Below are 15,000 nucleotides of genomic sequence, written 5' to 3'. Positions count from 1 at the left end.
GAGGAGCGGAGGTGGAGGTGTTGGTTGTTTTGCAGCCTCTGTGGTGATTCATCATTTATTCTGTTTGTGAGGTTGAGCTGTTAAACACTCTGTTCTGCTCTGCCACTGCTGTGTGTTGCTGTTTTATTATTTCCAGGCTTGAACACATCAAGTCAGCGAGTCTTCAGTGTTTCTATAAAACTGAGTTTCTGACTCTGACTGTCAGCACAGAAATGTGGTGCTGAGACATCTGTGGGTGAACGACCCCTCCTCCTGAGCCACAACTCAAAGAACTGCTTCTCAACTTTGGTATAGTTTTCCTTCCAACTTTTGCAGGTCGATGGTACACGTGGTGGCGGTGTTGTAGTTCATAATGTCACCTGATGGAGGCGGTGGTGTAGTTCATAATGTCACCTGATGGAGGCGGTGTTGTAGTTCATAATGTCACCTGATGGAGGCGGTGCTGTAGTTCATAATGTCACCTGATGGAGGCGGTGCTGTAGTTCATAATGTCACCATGAGGTGTGAGACATAGGTGATAGGCTGAGACAAAGGTAAGACAGAGACATCGGTGAGACACAGGTGAGACACAGAGACAGGTGAGACACAGACAGGTGAGACGGTTGTGAAACACAGAGACAGGTGAGATGCAGGTCAGACACAGGTGAGACTGGTGAGACACTGAGACACAGGTGAGACGCAGGAGAGATGCAGAGACAGGTGAGACATCATTATCATGTCAGAAAAAGACCCTTCATACACTTTACTTTGAAAGGAACTGACAGGAAGTTCCAGAGTGTTTCCTGTCTGAAGGACTTCAGTGTTCAGTAACAGCAGGTGTGTTTGGTGACATCATGCCAGGTAGTGACACTCAGAAATCCAGCGGTGTCCTCTGGTCTCTATGGGGGAGCGCCGGACACGCTTCATGATGATGTAACAGCACTTCTCTTAGATTCACTTACTTCAAAGGAAGCAGAGAACCACCTGCAAGGTAGTTGTGTGTGTGTGTGTGTGTGTGTGTGTGTGTGTGTGTGTGTGTGTGTGTGTGTGTGTGTGTGTGTGTGTGTGTGTGTGTGTGTGTGTGTTGCAGAAACTCTTGCTCCACCTCTTTGACATTTCCAGGTCACTCATCCCCCATCCCCCTCTGCCTCACTGTTTTTACCTCTCATGTCTCAGAGGGTGAGACAGGAGTACAGGGGAGGTTGAGACAGGAGGACAAGGGAGGGTGAGAAGTAGTTCTGAACAGCTCCTCACAGCAGGGGTGCTGCATAGCATTGGTGAACATGGTACAGTATCTGGCAGGTGAACTACTCCAGCAGGTGAACATGGTGAAGTATCTGGCAGATGAACTACTCCATCCAGCAGGTGAACATGGTGCAGTATCTGGCAGGTGAACTACTCCAGCAGGTGAACATGGTGCAGTATCTGGCAGGTGAACTACTCCAGCAGGTGAACATGGTGCAGTATCTGGCAGGTGAACTGTCGTCTGTCTGTCTGAGGTGATGATTCAACCAATGACTGATGTAACGACTGCAGCCGTCCAATCAGGAGGGAGGACTGAACCCAGCACCAGCTCCTGGTTAGCTGCGGTAAGCTAACACTTAAGTGACACACATCATCCACAGGGGCGTGGCACCCACACTTTGATTGACAGGGTGTGGCTCTGCCAGATGTGGGTGTGGTCTACAGGGTGTGTGTGTTTCTGCCAGATGTGGGTGTGTCCTGATGGATGTGGGTGTGGCCTTCAGGGTGTGGGTGTGTCCTTCAGGATGCAAGTGTGGCCTGTAGGATATGGGTGTGGCCATCATGATGTGGGTGTGGCCTGTAGGGTGTGAAAAACGTTGCAGCTGAACTCATCTCAGAATATTAAAACAGCTTGTTGGACAGACAGACTGAAACAGGAAGCTGCAAGAGGGTTTGTACACACATTCCTATAGAGAACAGTGTGTGTGTGTGTGTGTGTGTGTGTGTGTGTGTGTGTGTGTGTGTGTGTGTGTGTGTGTGTGAGAGAGAGGGGGAACACAGTTTGTTATGCTTGCAGCGAGATGCTGAAATCAGCAGAAACATTTTGCTTCAGAAGAGGTTTTGCTCCCGTTTACGTGTGCTGCCGCTGCACATTCACCCTGAGAGCCACGCAGAGAGCGGACGCTCTAATTGGTTCACCTGCAGAGACTCACACACACACACACACACACACACACACACACACACACACTGAACACATAGGTGACAGGTAAACAGAGCTGTCAGGATGCCTGCTCCAGCACTCGGAGGTTTATGAACACAGCGGAGCAGCTGATGAAATATTCAGCTGTTAAATTGACTCGCAGCGTTTTGAGCGCCATTAAAGGAGCTGCAGCCGGAACACTTCATCTGTGGAGCTCCACTTCATATCAAACCTCCACAAATTCACCCGTTAATAATGACCACACTTACATATTTGTATCATCTGGTTCAATAAGTTTCCTTCAAATAAAAAGTTGAGCTTCAGTTTTCTGTCGAGGACGTCTTTCTCTGCATGAAGCACCGTCTCATTAAACTCTGATGTCATCAATACCCAACCCTAACCCATCAATGATGTCATCAACCATCAGTGATGTCATCAACCATCAGTGATGTCATTGTTGGTTTGTGAACGTTATGAATCCTCCAGTTCAGATTCTGTCCGTCACCATCTTTGTTAGTTCAGAGCGGTTTGGAGCAGGAAGTGACCATATTTGGACGAGCTGGGGGAGGAGCCAGAGGTGGCTCTGACCGATCTGATTGGAAACCTGACGATACTATGTCCCGCCCACTGATAGCTGTAACCTGACTGCACCACAGGCCTGTCAATCAAACAGACACGCCCCCCCCCAAACAGGTCTTCTTGAATCTTCTTTTCTAATGAATGAGGGATTATTTTCAGATGGACCTCCAGAAAACTAATAAGAAGGAGTGACTTTAGCTAACAACACCGAGATAACTGATGGACACATTTTATTCACTTTGGATTTGATGAGAGAAGTTGAATGGGAGTCTATGGAACTTGAAAAGTTGAAATGTTTTCACACTGTGACCAAACTGTCTCTGTGTTGATGATGTCATCAGGTGTGTAATTGCAGCTGTAAATCAGAGATGTACCTGTACAGTCAGCAGTATGTGCTCCACCTCCCTGAGACAGTTTATTATTAGAGATAAATATTGGACTCACAGGAACAATCCCAGATCTGTGTCTGTCAGGCGTTAGAAATTTTGCTAAGCTCCTCCTCTGTCCACGAGCTGTCTGTCCTCAGGAGACAAGGGACAGAAGGAGGAAGTGACCATATTTGCAGTAAGCTGCTGTTGGAGCTTCAGGTGTGAAGAGATTGTTTATGACGTGTGAGTCTGTGAAGTTTAAAGTAGGACAGCAAACACACAACAAAGAACGCACCACGTAGAGAATTTCTCCTTTAAAAATACATGAAGCAGCAACCGCCACTCCCCACCAACAATCATTCAGAAGGGCGGCAAGAAAAAATCCTGCTCACCACACACCATACAGGTACCTGAGATACACACAGAGATACACACTCTAATATACACACAAATATATACACAGCTGAACACACACCGTACAGGTACCTGAGATACACACTCTAATATACACACAAATATATACACAGCTGAACACACACACCGTACAGGTACCTGAGATAGACACACTCAGACACACTCACACACACTGTGCTGCAGAGACTTAGCAGCTGTCTAATAACCCTTAACGAGTCTTAAGCTCTGTGGGGCTGCTGGAAACTGAAGTCCATTAAACCATTAAAAACATCATGAAATAAAAAATAGGACAAAGGACCACATTTCACTTTCAAAACTCTAGAAACTGGTCTCCTCAGGTCCCAAATGTGTACAGTGTTGTTAAAAGAAGAGGTGATGCAACACAGTGGTGAACATTGACATGTTGCTGTCATCAAATTCAAAATGAGGAAATATTTGTATTAAACAAAACAATTTTAAATGAACTGAATTAAAAATGATCACATTGTGTTTTTATTTGACTGTTATGGAGACATGGTTGTGATTATCATGAAATACACTGCTCCAAAAAATAAAGGGAACACTTAAACAACACATCCTAGATCTCAATGAATGAAATATTCCAATTGAAAATCTTGATTCATCACATAGTGGAATGTGTTGAGAACAAAATAACATCAGAATGATCAATGGAAATCAAAATCATTGTTCATGGAGGTCTGGATTCAGAATCATACTGAAAATAAAAGTGGAAAAATCAGATCACAGGCTGATCCAACTTCTGTGGAGATTCCTGAAGACAAGTCCAAATGAGTCTCAGTAGTGTGTGTGTCCTCCACGTGCCCGTATCACTCCCTACAACGTCTGGGCATGCTCCTGATGAGACCACGGATGTTCTCCTGAGGGATCTCCTCCCAGACCTGGATCAAAGCATCGGTCCACTCCCGGACAGTCTGCGGTGGACGTGGCGTCGGAGGACGGAACGAGACACGATGTCCCGGATATGCTGGATTGGATTCAGGTCTGGGGAACAAGCGGGCTGGTCCGTAGCATTGGTGCCTTCATCGTGCAGGAACTGCTGACACACTCCAGCCACATGAGGCCGAGCATTGTCCTGCATCAGAAGAACCCAGGACCCGCTGCACCAGCAGATGGTCTTCAACGGGTCTGAGGATCTCATCCCGGGACCTAATGGCAGTCAGGGTACCTCTGGCTAGCACACGGAGGGCTGCGCTGCCCTCCGAAGAAACGCCTCCCCAGACCGTCGCTGACCCGCCGCCGAACCGGTCCCGCTGGAGGATGTTGCAGGCAGCAGAACGTTCTCCACGGCGTCTCCAGACTCCGTCACGTCTGTCACATGTGCTCAGTGTGAACCTGCTCTCATCCGTGAAGACCGCAGGGCGCCGACGGAGAAGCTGCCGATCTCGGTGTTCTCCGGCAAAGTCCGGTCTCCCCGCACGGTGTCGGGCTGTGAGCACAGACCCCACTTGTGGACGTCGGGCCCTCGTACCGTCCTCATGGAGTCTGTTTCTGACAGTTTGAGCAGAAACATGCACATTAGTGGCCTGCTGGAGGTCATTTTGTAGGGCTCTGGCAGCGCTCCTCCTGCTCCTCCTTGCACAAAGGAGCAGATAGCGGTCCCGCTGCTGGGTTGTTGTCCTCCTATGGCCCCCTCCACGTCTCCTGGTGGACCGGCCCGTCTCCCGGTATGTCCTCCATCCTCTTGACACTGTGCTGACAGACACAGCAAACCTTCTTGCCACAGTGTGCATTGATGTGCCATCCTGGATGAGCTGCACTACCTGAACAACTTCTGTGGGTTGGAGACACCTCATGCTCCCTCTAGTGGTGAGGACACTGGCAAAATGCAAAAGGGACCAACAATCATCCAGAAAGGACGAGGACAGAGAAACGGTCTGTGGTCACCACCTGCAGAACCGTTCCTTTATAGGGTTGTCTTGATAATTGCCTCATTTCCACCTGTTTGTTCCATTTGTACAACAGCAGGTGAAACTGATCCTCAATCAGTGTTGATCCGAACTGGACAGCTTGATTTCACAGAAGTGGGATTGATTGGAGGTACATTGAGGTGTTCAAGTGTTCCCTTTATTTTTTTGGAGCAGTGTACTTACTGTCAGTCCTTCAAAGTAAAAACCAGAGTAGTAGTTGTAGTTGGTGCTGCAGATTGGAGCTGAATGATGCTGATATGTTTCACTGACTCATTTTCACATCCTCTCTGCTGTCTCACTCAAACCGTCCCTCCAGCAGCGGCGGGCCCGCGGCGGCCCAGACGTCCCGTCAGACGTCCCGTCAGACGTCCTCTGAGTGCTGCTCGGGACAGATTGGTGCAGCGTGTCGGGACGGAGGACCGCAGCGCTGATGGCGAGCCGCCGTGAGGTCAGCAGGAAGTGGATTTCCATGTTCACCACAGGAAGTCTCAGATTGTTGACTGTGGTTTGAGAGCAGGTTGTGAATGTGGTGTGACGGCAGCAGGCCTCCTTGTGAACAGAACAGCAGAACGTGTTCTCTGTGGTCTAAGTGCTCCTTCATGCTCTTGTCCTGCAGCTGCCAACAGCGATGAAGAAACTTCCTCTTCATCAATCAATAATAGATGATTTCTATAACACTGAGCTCATAAGCTGACCGAACAGCAAACTCTTATTTATCAAGGAGTTTGTATTGGAGGGGATCCAGCAGCCTCCTCCAGCCTCCTGCAGCCTCTTACTGCCTCCTCTTACTGCCTCCTGCAGCCTCCTGCAGCCTCCTCCAGCCTCCTCCAGCCTCCTGATGCCTCCTCTAGCCTCTTACTGCCTCCTCCAGCCTCCAGCAGCCTCCTCCAGCCTCTTACTGCCTCCTCCAGCCTCTTACTGCCTCCTCCAGCCTCCTGTAGCCTCTTACTGCCTCCTGCAGCCTCCTGCAGCCTCTTGCTGCCTCCTCCAGCCTCCACCAGCCTCCTCCAGCCTCCTCCAGCCTCCTGCAATCAGAACGTCCTGTGGGTCAGAGCAGATCAACTCTGAGGATCCAAACTGTCCAACAGGAGACTCTGATAGACCCGATGTCCTTTAGCTCTCTATTGTATGTGTCTGTGTGTGTCTGTTCACAAACGCCCGCACAGCCACTCGCCATCGTCAGTGATGCTTGTTGCCATGGTTACAGCTCTCACCGATGTAGTAAAATAAAAAAAAATTGTCTCCGCTCAACACTTTGTGTGACCTGCAGGGAGAGCGATTGAGCACCTCTCTCTCTGGTTCCCCTTAGACTGTGGTTCCCTTCAGACTGTGGTTCCCTTCAGACCGTGGTTCCCTTTAGACTGTGGTTCCCTTTAGACCGTGGTTCCCTTCAGACTGTGATTCTCTTTAGACTGAGGTTCCCTTCAGACGGTGGTTCCCTTTAGACTGAGGTTCCCTTCAGACGGTGGTTCCCTTTAGACGGTGGTTCCCTTTAGACTGTGGTTCCCTTTAAACTGTGGTTCCCTTTAGACTGTGGTTCCCTTTAGACCGTGGTTCCCTTTAGACTGTGGTTCCCTTTAGACTGGGGTTCCCTTAAGACTGTGGTTCCCTTAAGACGGTGGTTCCCTTTAGACTGGGGCTCCATTTAGACTGTGGTTCTCTTTTGACGGTGGTTCCCTTTAGAGTGTGGTTCCCTTTAGACGGCGGTTCCCTTTAGACTGCGTTTCCCTTTAGCCTGTGTTTCCCTTTAGCCTGTGGTTCCCTTTAGACTGGAGTTCCCTTTAGACTGTGGCTCCCTTTAGACCATGGTTCCCTTTAGACCGTGGTTCCCTTTAGACCGTGGATCCCTTTAGACCGTGGTTCCCTTTAGACCGTGGTTCCCTTAAGACGGTGGTTCCCTTTAGACTGGGGCTCCCTTTAGACTGTGGTTCCCTTTAGACTGCGTTTCCCTTTAGCCTGTGTTTCCCTTTAGCCTGTGGATCCCTTTAGACTGTGGTTCCCTTTAGACTGGAGTTCCCTTTAGACTGTGGCTCCCTTTAGACCATGGTTCCCTTTCGACCGTGGTTCCCTTTAGACCGTGGATCCCTTTAGACCGTGGTTCCCTTTAGACCGTGGTTCCCTTCAGACTGTGATTCTCTTTAGACTGTGGTTCCCTTTAGACTGAGGTTCCCTTCAGACTGTGGTTCCCTTTAGACGGTGGTTCCCTTTAGACTGTGGTTCCCTTCAGACTGTGGTTCCCTTTAGACTGTGGTTCCCTTTAGCCTGTGGATCCCTTTAGACTGTGGTTCCCTTTAGACTGGAGTTCCCTTTAGACTGTGGCTCCCTTTAGACCGTGGTTCCCTTTAGACCGTGGTTCCCTTTAGACCGTGGATCCCTTTAGACCGTGGTTCCCTTTAGACCGTGGTTCCCTTCAGACTGTGATTCTCTTTAGACTGTGGTTCCCTTTAGACTGAGGTTCCCTTCAGACGGTGGTTCCCTTTAGACTGTGGTTCCCTTTAGACTGTGGTTCCCTTCAGACTGTGGTTCCCTTCAGACTGTGATTCTCTTTAGACTGTGGTTCCCTTTAGACTGTGCTTCCCTTGAGACTGTGGATCCCTTGAGACTGTGGTTCTCTTTAGACTGTGGTTCCCCTTGTGGCGTTACAGTGAGGTGCAGTGAACATTTAGCCCTCCAGGGGGTGATGCGAGGCCTTCCTGCCTGGTTTGTGAACGTCCCCCATAAAGCTCATTTTACAGCAGCGCTCCATGTGTCAGAACGCTGCAGCCCTCGTGTTGCGTTGATGTGCCAGTGGGAAGGTCCGACACCAGAACTTTAAATAGAAACCTGCCACTGGGAGACCAAGAAGGGCTGCGAGCTGCAGCGCCGCTTTGCTCTCTGAATAATAGATGGAAGCTGTGGTCACTGGAACACCAACGAGCTGCTGCTTTAAACTGTTTAACAAACGCTGTTTGTTCAGACAACGTGAAAACGACTCAGATCCAACCTGAAGGAGCTGCTGACCCTGAAGTCAGTCTGTCCCGTTTCATGAGGAAGGTTCCTCAGTGAGTGACGTGACCCGGAAGTAAATAAGTGGCAGCCATATTAAGAGCTGTTCGAATTCTCAAAATGTTTAGGAAAGGAGCTGCAATGCTTCCTTTCCTTTAGCAGAGGATGCACCGCACCATCCTTTATAAACGATAGGAGATGACGCCATCCCACAATTCCTTGCGGCCGCAACATTTAATGTGACACATCACTGGTCCGTTCAGGAGTGATGACATGTGCAGGAGGAGATTTGACGCTTGTGATGATCGGATGATCAGAATTCATGTCGATAAATAAAAACAGGAGGGAGTAAAAACGACTTCATGTTACCGAGGGTCACTTTATGATCACAGGACGAACATCAGGATGAAGACTGAACATCAGGACGAAGACTGAACATCAGGACGAAGACTGAACATCTGGACGAAGACTGAACATCTGGACGAAGACTGAACATCTGACTGAACATCTGGACAAAGACTGAACATCAGGATGAAGTCTGAACATCAGGACGAAGACTGAACATCTGACTGAACATCTGGACAAAGACTGAACATCAGGATGAAGACTGAACATCAGGATGAAGACTGAACATCTGGACGAAGACTGAACATCTGGACAAAGACTGAACATCAGGATGAAGACTGAACATCAGGATGAAGACTGAACATCTGACTGAACATCTGGACAAAGACTGAACATCAGGATGAAGACTGAACATCAGGACGAAGACTGAACATCTGACTGAACATCTGACTGAACATCAGGACGAAGACTGAACATCTGGACGAAGACTGAACATCAGGACAAAGACTGAACATCTGGACGAAGACTGAACATCTGGACGAAGACTGAACATCAGGAGGAAGACTGAACATCAGGAGGAAGACTGAACATCTGGACGATGAAGATGGTAATGGTGATGATGATGATGATGATGATGATGATGATGATGATGATGATGGTGAAGATGATGATGATGATGACGTGAAATTAACATTATTTACCATGTTGACACTGCAGACAGATGTTGATAAGTCTCAGACGTGATGTTTAATCTGGGGCTCTGGTTAGTCATGCTCTTTGTCTCACTGTATCACACTCTTTTTCTCACACTTTGTCTCACTCGACATCTCTTACTCTGTCTCACGCTGTCTCATGCTGTCTCACACTCTATCTCACTCTGTCTCTATCTCTGTCTCACTCTTTGTCTCTCTCTTTGTCTCACGCTTTGTCTCTCTCTGTCAGTGATCCTCTTCATCATGGTCTTCATCAGTGACTGATGACTGACAGGAGGTGTGACTGCAGCAGGAAATAGGGATTAGGTGAAGCAGGAGAGATGGAGCTGAAACCTGTTACCGTGACGATGGGCGCTGTAACAAGGCAGGAAGCTGCTGAGGAATGAAAATGAAAACGAAGCCGCTGGAGATGAAATGTGGGCCACTAATCAGATTACATGGAGGGGGGTATTGTATGGTTTCTGGGGGCGCCGGGGCGGGGGGGGATTACAGGTTTATTGGCTCATAGATATAAATATATAAATATATAAATATACAAGCGCTCCATTCTGTGCTGGACAAATGTTATGGATCGCATCCTGCTTTCACAATAACCTCATTTACATAGAATGGATCGGCCGAATGGACCTGAGATTGATTATTGTGACAGATGGAAACATGTTTAAAGTGATGAAGAGGAGGAGGAAGAGTGGATGGCTTTTATTCAATAAGTATTGTTGTAAGATCTGCTGCTATCTGCAGAAACAGAGGTGTGTGTGTGTGTGTGTGTGCGTGCGTGCGTGCGTGCGTGCGTGTGTGTGTGTGTGTGTGTGTGTGTGTGTGTGTATGTGTGTTTGTGTGTTTTCTTTGTTGAATATAAACATTAAAGTCACTTCTTCTGTCTTAAAGATTATCTCCTGAACCAGAACCGTCAGAACGGACCCGTTGGTTCAGAAGACTGAATTGTTCCAGCCAGTCTGAGAGGGTCGGGCTCTGCGCTGCGGTGGGTCAGTGAACTGTGTGAGGGTGCAGGGCCTATTTCACAGCATTGGGTCTGATGTGAGTAAAAAAAAATTAAAACCTGAACCTGTTTAATAAAAACAGCATCAGGTAAACAGTTTTCATTCTGAGTGAAGACTTCAGAGAAGATGAAGATGAAGATCGAGTCTCGACCTGTAACCGACTGATTCAGTGACTCCCATCAGTCGGCTGTTGTCGACATGTTTACCTTATTTAAATCAGAGGAGCTGTTGGCCAATCAGAGTCTAGGATGATTATCCTGCCTCTGAGGAGCCAGATCAGATTTCTTACAGTATTGATGGACGTGTTTGTGTCCAGAGGAGCAACAGAATAATCTGGATCTTTAAGGAGGAACCTGCAGAGACTCCTTCATATTCATGAAACAACATTTTACATTTAAAGCTGCTCAGAGGGAACTGAAAGGTTCGTCCAAGTTCAGGGATCCTCTGTGGGAGGCGGAGCCTCCTCAGGTCGACGCTTTATTCAGCCGATCCACTCTTAATGTTCACTGCTGGAGAAGTTTCCTCCGTAATCATGAAGTCACAACTCACTTCATTAGAGGCAGGATCCAGCTACTGTGGAGAGGAGGAGGAGGAGGAGGAGGAGGAGGAGGAGGAGGAAGAGGAGGAGGATGAAGATGAATGCTCTGCAATAATGAGGCCAAGTGAACAAACCTGACTTCAGCGTAAAAAATACGTCTGCATCATCGCTGCCTTATTAAAGATGGCTGCAGGCAAAAACAGGGATGAGAGGAGGATGGGGGGTGTTAGAGTGTGTGTTCTGTTAGCGTGCCCCCCCCCCCCCCACACCCCACCGGGGGCGGACAGAAGTGTCCCCCAGCTGGAGGCCCTCCGGCTGGCCAGCTGACAGCAGCAGCCTCCTCGTGACTCTGTCTGATGGAGGTAAACAAGGTTGTTGTTGTTTATCTGTAAACAAGTTCAATCAGATAAAAAACTAATATTTACATTTCATTCAGTCCCTCCGTCTCTCAGTCCCTCCGTCTCTCAGTCCTCCGTCCTCCGTCCCTCCATCCCTCCGTTTTCCGTCTTCCATCCCTCAATCTTCTGTCCCCCGTCCCTCAGTCCTCCATCCCTCCGTTTTCCATCCTTCGTCCCTCAGTCCTCGGTCCCTCCGCCCTCCGTCCCTCAGTCCCCCGTCCCTCCATCCCTGCAATCCTCCGTCCCTCAGTCCCTCCATCCCTCTGTTTTCCGTCCTATGTCCCTTAGTCCTCCATCCTAAGGTCCATCCTCCATCCCTCCGTTTTCCATCCTCCGTCCCGCCGTCCTCCGTCCCTTCGTCCCTCCGTCCTCTGTTCCCCGTCCCTCCGTCCGTCTCTCTTCTGATGTCCAGGTAATTGTGTCTTCCTTCATTATGAAGTTTGTCGCTTCCCAAAATAAAAGTGTGGATCTATTTTAACCGAAGCGTGTCTCTTTAATCAGGAGATCAGAATATCAGAACCATTACAGAAGGACACGCCGTCCTCCTTCCTTCACTCGACGCCGCGCTGCCTCACATGAAGCTTTCAGCTTTCTAAATCGAGACCGACTTCAGAGACGCTTTCAGGTAAAATAAGAAAAGCAGCGTGTCAGTGTGAGTTTAAACTCCGAGGACTGAAACTTCTTCAGAGAGGTGACCCTGTTCTCCTCAATCAGTCTGAACCCGACTAAAGAACCAGGTTGAACACTAAAGGTCACACTGAAGGTCACACTCGATTTCATGAAGCTCCGAATGACTGGATTTCAGCTTCAGGCAAGTAAATCAACCTTAAAATGAAGAAACAGATCAAAATTGTACCGATGTCACATGACCAGTGGGAGAGGTCACGTGACCAGGTCAGTCTACTTCCTGCTTGGCTAGATTGGATGGAGGGACATACGCTCTAAAGTCTGCTGTGATTGTTTGTTTCCCTTCATGGGAACTTCATGCCAACAATAGGTGTGAATTTGTAATATTTCACCGACTCAACCAACATGAAGTTGATAAAGACATAAAGTTTGTTTAAGAGCTATGAAGTATCTTGAATTTCCGAATTTCTGAATTTCCCCACTGTGGGATTAATGAAGTGCAAATCTTAAATCTAAAGTATGAAAGTCACGTTCTCACATTAGATTAATACTTATTACTTATTAATACTTATTGTAGTTGAATGTTCTCACTTTAAACCAGTAAAGTTTCTCAATGTTTCTCCTCTACGGAACAAATCAACCAGTTTCTCTTCTACAGAAATGTTAAAGGTTTCTGAAGCCGTGACGATGAAGAGGATTTCTCTGGTGAACGATCTGTGGCGATGAAGAGGATCAGAGCTGAAACCAAGTTTTTATTCTCCTGTTTGTCCTCTGAGATCCAACCAGTGAAAGATTGAAACAGCAACTCCATGATTCCTTCATCTGGAGGAGGAGACAGGAGGAAAGAGGAGCAGAGAGGAGCAGAGAGGAGGTCTCTGGTGTACTCTTGTGGTCTCTAGTGGACTCTGGTAGTTTATGGTGGACTCTGGTGGTTTCTGGTGGTCTCCGGTGGTTTATGGTGTCTCTGGTGGACTCTTGTGGTCTCTGGTGGACTCTGGTGGACTCTTGTGGTCTCTGGTGGACTCTGGTGCTTTCTGGTGGTGTCTGGTGGACTCTTGTGGTCTCTGGTGAACTGTGGTGGTTTCTGGTGGTCTCTGGTGGTCTCTGGTGGACTCTTGTGGTCTCTGGTGGCCTCTGGTGGATTCTGGTGGTTTCTGGTGGTCTCTGGTGGACTCTGTTGGACTCTGATGGACCGGTTGGTTTTTCTCCACCTTCTGATAAACGCTAAGCTCTGCGGTTAAAAGAAAACATCAGTGTATGAAATAAAGATGTTGAAGGTCAAGTTCAAAGAACTTAGTGGCACTTTATTAGTCCACAAATTATTCATCACATTATAGGATGATTTATTGATGAGGAACAGGTGGAAGAGGGAGGGGGGAGAAGGAGGAGGGGGGGGGGGTCAGTTTATATTTTTCATACCAACGGTCAGGGGGCGTGTCCTGGTAAATGTTCACGTCTTTGTTTAGTGATGACTTATCTGAAAACTGTTTGTAAGAAGGGCGGAGCTTAAGACTGGGTCAGATCCTGATCCCTCAGAGCCTGTACCTGCTGGACCCTCAGTAACCCCTGTCCTCCTCCGTCCCCCTCCGTTCTCCTTCGCCCATCCATCCTCCTCCGTCCACCCACCTTCCCCCGTCCTCCTCCGTCCCCCTCCGTCCCCCTCCATCCCCCTCCATCCTCCCCTGTTTTCCTCTGTCCAGCCGTCCTCCCCCGTCCTCCTCCATCCCCCTCCGTCCTCCTCTGTCCTCCCCTATTCTCCTCCGTCCACCTCCGTCCCCCTCCGAACCCCCTCTGTCCTGCTCCATCCTCCTCCCTCCCCCTCCGTCCTGCTCCCTCCTCCTTTGTCCTTCTCCATCCTCCTCCGTTCTCCTCTGTCCTCCCCATCCAACCCCATCCCTCTCCGTCCTCCTCTGACCCCCTCCTTCCTGCTCCGTCCTCCTCTCCTCCCTCCCCCTCCGTCCTCCTCCGTTCTCCTCCGACCCCCTCCGTCCTGCTCTGTCCTCCTCTCCTCCCTCCCCCTCCGTCCTCGTCCGTTCTCCTCCGTCCTCCCCCATTCCCCTCCGTCCACCTGTCCCAGGTTAGGGTTAACCCGATCAAAGGTGTCCTCAGACGTAGATTATTATCTAAGTTATGAAGACAAACTGCAGGTGACTGAAACTACAATATATCAGCTGAACATCCAACCAGACATGAAGCTCCACGACCTCTGACCTTTCTGGAAACAAACAGGTCACACCTGGTGAACTGGATGCTGGTAGAAGACGTTGTGACGTGGTGACGACCACCAGAGGGCGCAGTTCATACGACTCTGAACACGTCTGACCTTTATTGATCAACATCAATTCCACATGTTAACGTGAAGATCAGTGACATCACCACAGATGCAAACACACTCTGACACACGCAGAGGACTACACACAGAAGGTGTGTGTGTGTGTGTGTGTGTGTGTGTGTGTGTGTGTGTGTGTGTGTGTGTGTGTGTGTGTGTGTGTGTGTGTGTGTGTGTGTGTGTGTGTGTGTGTGTGTGTGCACGCGCAAAGTGCTGACAGTGCGCACTTGTCTCTGTTCGTTCGTCCTCCGGTCTCTGATGAACAGTGGGGCTTTCACCGCCGTCAACACACACACACTGAGAGTGTGTACTTGTGTGTGTGTGTGTGTGTGTGTGTGTGTGTGTGTGTGTGTGTGTGTGTGTGTGTGTGTGTGTGTGTGTGTGTGTGTGTGTGTGTGTGTGTACTTGTGTGTGTGTGTGTGTGTGTGTGTGTGTGTGTGTGTGTGTGTGTACTTGTGAGTGTGTGTACTTTTGTGTGTGTGTACTTGTGAGTGTGTACTTGTGAGTGTGTACTTGTGAGTGTGTGTACTTGTGTGTGTGTGTGTGTACTTGTGAATGTGTACTTGTGAGTGTGTGTACTTGTGAGTGTGTACTTGTGAGTGTGTGTACTTGTGGGTGGGTGTACTTGT

The sequence above is a fragment of the Brachyistius frenatus genome, unplaced genomic scaffold, assembly GCF_029030835.1.
Source record: "Brachyistius frenatus isolate BFR_SWC_R1_liver_20210118 unplaced genomic scaffold, ASM2903083v1 Contig_315, whole genome shotgun sequence".
In the NCBI taxonomy this organism is placed as follows: domain Eukaryota; kingdom Metazoa; phylum Chordata; class Actinopteri; family Embiotocidae; genus Brachyistius; species Brachyistius frenatus.
Note: the sequence above shows the minus strand (reverse complement) of the source record.